The sequence below is a fragment of the Silene latifolia genome, chromosome 6 (genome assembly GCF_048544455.1).
Source record: "Silene latifolia isolate original U9 population chromosome 6, ASM4854445v1, whole genome shotgun sequence".
NCBI classification, from domain to species: domain Eukaryota; kingdom Viridiplantae; phylum Streptophyta; class Magnoliopsida; order Caryophyllales; family Caryophyllaceae; genus Silene; species Silene latifolia.
In genome coordinates, this window is record NC_133531.1 from 53,287,833 (window position 1) to 53,297,170 (window position 9,338).

The 9,338-nt window shown below is 40.7% G+C and overlaps 1 non-coding gene across 1 annotated transcript; it reads right to left on the reverse strand.

Annotated features, from left to right (window-relative positions):
* Positions 1–3,040: 3,040 nt before the first annotated feature.
* LOC141589133 (small nucleolar RNA R71) lies at positions 3,041–3,147 on the reverse strand. The gene has a single exon (XR_012520083.1). It is a non-coding gene; the product is annotated as a small nucleolar RNA R71 (small nucleolar RNA).
* Positions 3,148–9,338: the final 6,191 nt, after the last annotated feature.

Below are 9,338 nucleotides of genomic sequence, written 5' to 3' on the forward strand. Positions count from 1 at the left end.
TAGTGTGTCTTTGATGTGGTTTGGTTGAGGTAGTGTCGGTATGGTTGATTGATTGTGTTAGTTGGCTGGTGTTATGTTGTTTTGATTACCGTTGTTGTGGTGCAGCTGATTGTGATTGCTTATCTGTGGTTCTGTAGGTGCGTCCTCGGCTAAGTGGAGTCACTTGCGGGCGTGGCTTCACGCCCATAGTTCGCCCTCCGTGGAACCCGCCACGGGAGGGGATTTGCACATTAATCGACACGGGTTTATCGCTCGGTTTAATGAGCGGGGCTTAGGTGGGAACGGCTGCGGTCACTCACTGGCAGGGCTGGTCCAGCGGACAATCGGTGACGGTGATTGATTGGTGGAGGTCGTGTGTGTGTGTGATGTTGTGCTTACGTTGTGTTTGTGGTTGTACGTTTGTTCCCTCCGTTGCTAACCTTGCATGGTTTTGTCTTGTTGTTTGTTTCTGTTGTGTCGGCCGTGATCCACTATGGTGAGCAGTCAGTCTTAGCAGGTTGTGATCTGGATGATAGCTGGGTGCTTGGCGGGATGAGTCTATCACGAGTCATGGCAGGAGTAGTTCATTGATGTGACCATAATTAGAGCATATTTAGCCCCCGAATTAGCCTTGTTCCCATGCTTTTTAGTGCATATTTGGGTCATTTATTGTCTTTAGTTCTTTGTTTTGCATATTCTTTGAGGTTTTGTGTCCTTGGTAGGAAAGGAGTGCAAACCTTGCATTTTCTTGGCAAAATGAGACTAAATTGATTGAATTCAATGACCAAGCATCAAGGAGAGACAAGATTAGAAGGCCTTTGTACATGTTATAGTAGATGGGCAATGATGAGGAAAGATCCTTGCATCCCCAAGGAAATCCCCAAGGATTTTATGAAGAGAAAGGGAAGAAAAGAAGAAGAAACAAAGCTGAGCAGCAATCCGTGCGGATTGTGCTGAAGACGCCCGTCCTCCACCTTCACAATCCGTGCGTCTTCTCCCAAAGACGCCCGGGCAGCAGCTACCACAAGACGCCCGTCTTCTCCCGAAGACGCCCGGGCAGAGACACCTGAATCCGCACGTCCCGTGCCTAAGACGCACGGATTCCAAGGCAGCGCAAATTCGTTCTTCAAGCTTCAAAGAAAGATGTCCATCCTTCTTAAAATACCGGCGTTTCCTTAAGTAGGGACTTAATCGCCATTTAAGCTCTTAGTTAACCCTAATGCATCCACCTAATTTCCACTATAAATACCCCATTAGTCTAATTGGAAGAGCATGTTTTTCTTAGCAATCTTTAGTGTAGTTAATATCAATCAAATCTCTCTTTAGTTTTATAATCAACAATTAATCAAGTTTTGATACAAGTTTTATTTCCTTAATCTCCTTTTGTTCATCCTTTATTTTGGGTAATTGAAGATTATTTAGGTTATTATTGGGAGATTGACAACCTCTCAATCAAGCATCAAGTACTTCTTTTATTCTTGCTTTATTATTGGAATCATTAGTAGGTATAATTCTCTTAATCCCTTTTTAATTATTGTTAATTACTTTCATTTATTAATCATGTTTCACTTTTTCTTGGTATGATTGACAACCTTGCTAGCATGTTCAACATGATAATGAGTGAGTAGTCACCTAGCTAGGATTAATGGGTAATTAGGGGAAACCAACATGGGGAATGACTCATGCTTAAATTAATATGCTTTCATTGTTTATTCGCTTGCTTGTTTTGATCTCAACTCATGCACATGTTCTGTTTGATGAAATGCGAGCCTATGAATCCTTGCATTTTTTACCCATCACCTATCTTTTCAATGAGACTTGTAAGACATAAACCAACTCGAGTCTCATTAGACCATGCATGTTGTTGAGTAGGGAAGATTAAGTCGACTTGTAGGTGTTGTACAATCTAATCGATTCGGCTCCGGGACCCAAACTTTCCTAGGATTGTAAGATATAACCCAACTCAATCCATCACAACAATAATTGCTTGCTTATAATTTAAGAACATATTTGTATGATCAATTCCCATGATTCCCCTATGACCCCATGACACGCTAGTGCTTTTTATCAATCGTTTACAACCCTTTTAATTCATCTTGTTTGTTTACTTTCATTGCTATTTAGTTTAGTGACCTTCTACATCAACCCAAATTGTGACACCCCTAAGACACCACTAGTTGCAATAGAAATCTCATCTTAATTCCCGTCCCTTGGGATCCGACCTTTACTTGCCTTTTTACTAATTGTAGAGTTGTTTGTGAAGTTATAAATTGTGTTTTAATTTGGTCTAGGTGTTTCCAACGACAATTGTTCCGAAAAATAGAATATAGCTCCGAATCCGACCAAAAATGGCGCCGTTGCCGGGGACGGTGTTAACTTGATTTAGATTTTCTTATATTGTTGTTAGTTGTGTCTTTCTTTGCCTTGGGGAAGTAAAACACCTCAAGGTTTGTTCTAATTGTTTTCGAGTTGTTTGATATTTTGTATGTCTAGAAGGTCACAAGGTGATTTGTTACCTTTTGATCGTCAAATTGAAAGAACTTTGACAACCAATAGAAGACTTGCTAGGAGAAATTTGAGAGGTATTGGTGAGGTTGTAGATATTCAACCAACTATTGAGTTCATCAACCCTTTTGCAAGAGAAGGTGAGGAGAACCCAACACAAAATACAACACAAAATCAACCCACAATGCCTAAGTTTTCATCACATTCCGTACCCACCGAGGAGAACCTACCCAATGGTACTCCCACACCACAACATCTAACCGGAAATTTTATTGCCAAATCCGCATTTATCCAATTAGTCGAAAGAAGCCAATTTGGGGGGATGCCTAGTGAAGACCCCCATTCTCATATGGAAACCTTTTGTGACTATTGTGATGCGATTTCTCAAACCGGTGTAACTCAAGACCAAATTCGATGGGTCTTATTTCCTTTTTCTCTAATTGGCACCGCGAAACAATGGTTGAAAGGCCTTGATAAGGATACTCTCGGAATTGATTCTTGGAAGAAGTTGGCTCTAGCTTTCTACAAAAAGTTCTATCCACCGGAAAAGACTAACATGCTAAGGGCTAAAATTACGGGTTTTAAGCAAAGAGATGAAGAATCTTTGTATGAAGCTTGGGAGCGGTTCAAGGGAATTTGTCGCTCATGTCCTCACCATGGACTTAGTGAGTGGTTCTTGGTACAACAATTTTGGAACGGTCTATATGAAGATTCAAGGAACATTCTCAACATGGGATCAAATGGAATATTCACCGAAGTTGATGACAATCAAACTTGGAACAAGATTGAGGAAAAGGCGGTCCATAACTCACAATATAGTAGACCTCGCAAGGCTACTAGAGGAGGAAAGTATAAAGTGGACTCCATTACTCAATTGGGTGCTCAACTTAGTGCTCACATTGACACAATCAATTTGAAGTTTGAAAAAGCTATGGCTAGACTTGAAGAAGCCTCAAAATCACCAAACCATCATGTTAATGCCATGACGGCATCTTCATCAATCACAAGTGGGGTATGTGAGAATTGTGGAACTTTGGGACATAACCAAAGTGAATGTAGGGGAACAAAAGAACAAGTGAATGTTTTCCAAGCATACAAGAGTGGTACCCCTTATTCCAACTATTACAATAAAAACACCAAATTCCATCCAAATCTCTCATACAAAAGCCAAAATGTTCAAAACCCTCAAACAACATACACCCCACCTCCCATGAGAAACCAAAATCAAAGACCCTTTTACAACCAAAACCAAGGTTACCAAAATCAAACTCCATACAATCAACAAAATGACCAAGGTTTCGATGTTCAAAAAGAGGTACTCCAAATGCAAAAGAATCAACAAGAGTTTTTCACTCAAATGCAAAAAGATAGTCAAGCAAAGGAAATCACCATCAACAACATCCTAGCCCACACCAAAATGTTGGAAACCCAATTGACTCAACTAGCATCTTCAAGCTCACAAAGACAAAAGGGGCAATTACCACCTCAAAGTAATCCCCCAAGACATGAAACGGTTAGTGCCATTCACTTGAGAAGTGGTACAAGGTATGAAGCACCGAAGAAGCAAGTTGAGGATGAAGTTGTGGAAGCTAGTGACAAGGAAGAAATTGTGCAAAACTCCAAGGATGGAGAACCATCAAAAGAAGAAATTTCAAAGAAAAATGAAGACAAGGTCAAGGAGAAGGAGCCCATTGTGATTAGACTTCCATTTCCAAGTCGTCAAGCCAAGCCCAAATTTGATGACCAACTTGGAAAATTTATGGAAATTGTGAAGAATTTGGAAGTCTCAATTCCTTTCACGGAATTAATCAATCACGTGCCGGCCTATGCAAAATACATGAAAGACATCCTCACAAAGAAGAAGTCGATCCGGAAGCTTTAGACTATCGCCTTCACTAAGGTGAGTAGTGCAATACTTCAAGGGAGTTCACCTCCAAAACTCAAGGATCCGGGAAGCTTCTCAATACCGTGTACCATTGGCGACACCACGATCAACAAAGACTTATGTGATCTAGGGGCTAGTGTGAGTGTTATGCCGTACTCGGTGAGTAAAAGGTTGGTGATGGGAGAGCTTAAATGCACCAATATCACACTCCAAATGGCCGATAGATCAACGAAGACACCATTAGGGATATGGGAAGATGTTCCCGTAAGAGTTGGGAAATTTTTCATCCCGGTGGACTTTGTCATTGTTGACATGGAAGAAGACTCCAACATTCCAATCATCCTAGGAAGACCTTTCTTACACACCGCGGGTGCGGTGATTGATGTGAAACATGGAGAGCTCACTCTAGAAGTGGGAGATGAGAGTATAACTTTTAATCTTGACAAGGCTATGAGAACTCCAAGTTTGCATGAACCATGTTTTATGATTGATCATTATAGCCGGAGGGATGATAGGAAAAGTCAGAAATCCAATGGAAGAAGAAAATTGAAGATGCTCCATTCAAAGTGCAAGTGAATTGTAACAAAGAGAGCTTGCAAAGCTCATCAGAGTCAAGCAAAGAAGAAGAGGATGGCCTCATTGGCCAAGACAAGAAATTGGGAGAGTTGTCTCTATCAACTCAAGAGATCTTTAGTGATCATGTGGATGAAGTTTGTAGTCTTTGGGACGACGAGTTTGAAGGGATTTTTAATCCCTACATTGGCAATGCTATCGATCAAGACCGACAACAAGGGCAAAGGTCTATTGAAGATATTTATCACGATAATGAACAAGCTTTTGATTATTTCTTCAAGGTGTTGAGAAACATCAACAACACCTTGGACATGCCCCCATGACAATCTCTCTAAGGATGAGAGTTTGGTGTAGTCCTCCCTAAACCACCATTTGTAAATATTTCTAACTCCCTAACTCGCATTTCAATTCTTGTATTGCATTTTTGTTATTTTTGGATTTTCATACTTTGATCAACATAATTGTCATGTGTAGTGCTTTAGCTTAGTCTAGGGATAGCAATTGCCTAGGCTATTCATGCCTTAGTAGTGCCCCCACAATGAAGAACACGAGATTTTGAAGAATGGAAGAATGACAAGGGATATGCAAAGTACACGGATGGAACTGAATCCGGGTAAAAGGGGTAGAATCCGAGCGGATTCAAGAGAATCCGCCCGTCTTCAGGCAATCCGGGCATATTGGGCAGAAAACGCCCGTCCTTCATGAGCTGAATTTTTGAAATTTCTGACAGTTAGCAAATCCGGGCGTCCTTCAAAGGAATCCGCCCGTCTTCAGAAAGACGCCCGTCCTGAAAGGAAAGATGCCCGTCTTTTTGGCTGAGAAAACAAGAAAAATCCCTGTAAAGGAATCCGCCCGTCTTCACTGAAAGACGCCCGTCCCGCATCTAAAAATCCGAGCGTCTTTGCTGAAAGACGCCCGTGTTTAGGCGAGAATTTCCCAACCCAGAACAGGCAGAATCCGGCCATCCCGAAGGAAAGCCGCCCGTCTTCCCCCTGCATTTCAAATATTTCGGGTTTATTATAAACCCCCTCCCACATTCATTTCTTCATTTCCTCATTCAAAACACTACTCATAAACCCCAAAACTCCAAAACCCTCATCTTCTCCATCACAAAAACAAGATTCCTCAACAACATTCACCAAAATCAAATCAAAACATCCTTTTAACAACAAATCAATCACTCCTCTTTCAATAAAAATCAAAACCAAGCACAAAAATCTTCAACCTTTGAGTCGATTTTTGAATTCATAAAGGCAAAGCCTTTCATCTTTAAATCGATTTGGGTACACTAGAAATTGAAGATTTTTCACTCTTTTCTTGGTTTAATCATCAATGGCAAGGACAAAGGGAGCAACAAAGGCAAAGGCACCAAAGGCAAAGACACACTCATCAAGGCAAAAGAGTCTTCAAGCAAAGAAAGCATTGGCTATGGTGGTAGCTAGCCCAAACTTGGAAGTGCAACAACAACAACCTCCCATGGAAGCAACAACATCTACTACTCCGGAAATTGATCAACTTTCGAACTATCCGGAGGTAATTTTCATTTCCAAATCCCATAGGGACACTTTTGCCAAGTATGCTAGAAAAGCATTTTTATCCACCAAGTTTATTTGTGAAGATGCCTTAGATAATTTGGGTGTCCTTGAGCAAACTAGAGCCTTCTTTAAAGCCATGGGGTTGGAAAATTTGTTTGAATCCAAGGAATTGACATACCCCTCCCTTACCTTAGAATTTTTGAGTTCTTTAAAAGTTAACAAGGCTGAGACTATGGAAAGCATCGAGTTTCGCCTAGCTAATGTGAGTAGGCACATCTCCTTTGAGGAAATGGGTAAAGCTTTGGGTCTTAGTGATTCATCGAGTTATTTCAAGAATGTTGGCAAATATGACCCCGCTCCTCTTTGGGAGGAGATTTCCGGAAGGAAATTTGAGAACTTTCATGCTAGTCGTGCGCTATTAGTCCACCATCCGGGCATTAGAGGGTGGCACAAGGTCATAAGAAACACCATCATTGCAATAAAAGACACCAACCATTTAACCAAACTCGATTTTGTTCTTCTTGAGTCGGCCTTGAACATTGGAAGGGAATTCACCAAGCCATTCAACTCTCTAAGGCTTTTGGTGGATAGATGGCTAAACATTGATTGTGGGAAGCAAGGCACTACCGTTATTGTGAATGGCGGTCTAGTCACGATTTTAGCTAAATACTTTGATCCGAACTTCAACAAGGATAACAAGTATGAGGCGAAGAAGGGTGGTCATCTCATTGATATTGATACTATGATAAACAAATACAAGTGGGTCTCTCATAACCCTCTTGACACCAAGTATGGATGGCTCACAAGTGAGGCTAAATCTTTTACTTTGCCTTCGAAGATTTGTCGTTTAAGTGTCCACCGGACCAATTATCTCCCTCCCCTTTCAAAAGAGGCCGAGTATATTATCCGACAACAAAAGGGTGAAATTGAAATGCCCTCCTCTTCCATTGTCACACCACCCTATCCTTTCAAGTACCAAGAGTTCAAACCCGAAGGAGTCGAAGCAAGCAAGGATTATGTGACTCTTCTTATGCAAGAGATGCACAAGCAAGCCTTCAAGGACCGGGAATATACTTACTTAGCCCAATATCCACCCCTCCTACACTTAGCTAGGCAAGGACTACTTGATCCTTCATGTCCTTTGCTTAGTTGGGCGGATAGAGACGTCTTCTTTCCGAGTGCATCTAGGGGTGAGCTTCCGGGTGACAATGAGGTTGTTGATGATGAAGATGTTGATGATAACATTGATGAAGAAGCTAGTGAAGAAGGAGAAGAGGATGATGAGCAAGGTGAACAAGAAAGTGAAGAGGGAAGTGGCGATGAGTCCACTTCTAATGAGGAAGGTGATGATAGTGATAATATGATGGAAGATTAGCAAGCTTTGGAGGCTCCTACCCTCTCGAGGGTTGTTCTACTTCTTTCTTTGTTTTAATTATTTTTCTTGATCATTGTTGGAGTAGTCCTAGCACCATAGAGGACTAACACCTCGGCCCCATTGAGATGTTCTCATTTTATTGTTCCCACCTTTTAAAATCCAAAATGACAAATTAGTTTCATGCATTGCATCGTGTGTGCATGAACTACACCCAACCTTAGGACATTAGAAATAATGTCTAACTCGGTTTGGGGAAGTAAATGCATACACAACGGGAGGTAATCTAAATTATCCTCTCCGTCATAAACAAAAAAAAAAACCATGCATCATGTAGTGTAGATTAGTGTAGCTTGCATTTAGTGTAGAAATCATGCATCATGTTTGCATAATTTCCCATCATTTTGGCCATTGAGGACAATGCCCATATTAGTGTGGGGATGGGGAATTCTAACTTAGCTCTTATTCAAAAATCCAAAAAAAATTGAAAAATTTCGAAAAACCATAAAAATTTGAAAATTTGAAAAGCCAAAAACAAATTTATTTCCTTTGTAGTGTAGTCTTGTATATATTGTTGTATATATTGTGTTTGTTCTATCCTTGTTCACATTGATCGACTATGCCACATCCGAGACATGAGGATATTGAAGACCGCATGGTATGATCTTTCCAATCTCCTTATTCCTCTTTATGTTAATGACTATGTGGCTTTATTTTGATTGATGCGGTATAACAATGTGAACTTAGGACTTGCATTTAGTTTATATGTCATATTAGTTGGTAGAATCACTTGCATTAGGATGTATATAATAGTTGCATCATAGCATATAGTTGCATTTAGATGAAATGTTTTTAAAAGTGCCTAATTGGGAACTTTGACAAGAGCAACTAAGCCATTACAAATACTTTTTCAACTTAAGACTTCGCCTACTAGAATGGTTGTAAAACACCCTAGATTGTGTCATACTAGTGTCTTTCGACCCATGACCCAAGGCCTAGTCAAGGGTTTGCATGTGAGTCACCTATCCAACCCCGTGATGCGATGTGGACTTGGTTAACTGGTCTAGGTGACCTTGATTGACCTTGTGGTAAGGCAACCCAAAAATACTTTCTATCAATAAGTTTGAAGTGCTCATTTCGAAGATTTGGTTATGTGGAAACAATTTATTGCTAAGGAAACCTCAAATGTTTTGAAATGTTGAAATATTGAGAATTTTAGTCATTTTGATGGAGGCGTACCATATCGATGTGCTTTGGAGAGGGATCCATTGAATTGGGCCCCCACACGGTTGTGAATTAAACTGCCCAGAGACAGAGTGACTATCACCCCGAAAAGCTATTGTCTAGAGGTTAACCGGTTGCCTAATAAGCGATTGGCGAAAGCAAAGGACATTAGCACGGAAGGGACAAACCCCATCTCTATTTCTTGAAATGTGAAAGTTGAATGAGGTCAATTTTTGAATGCTAGTCATATCCACCCTTGTTTACA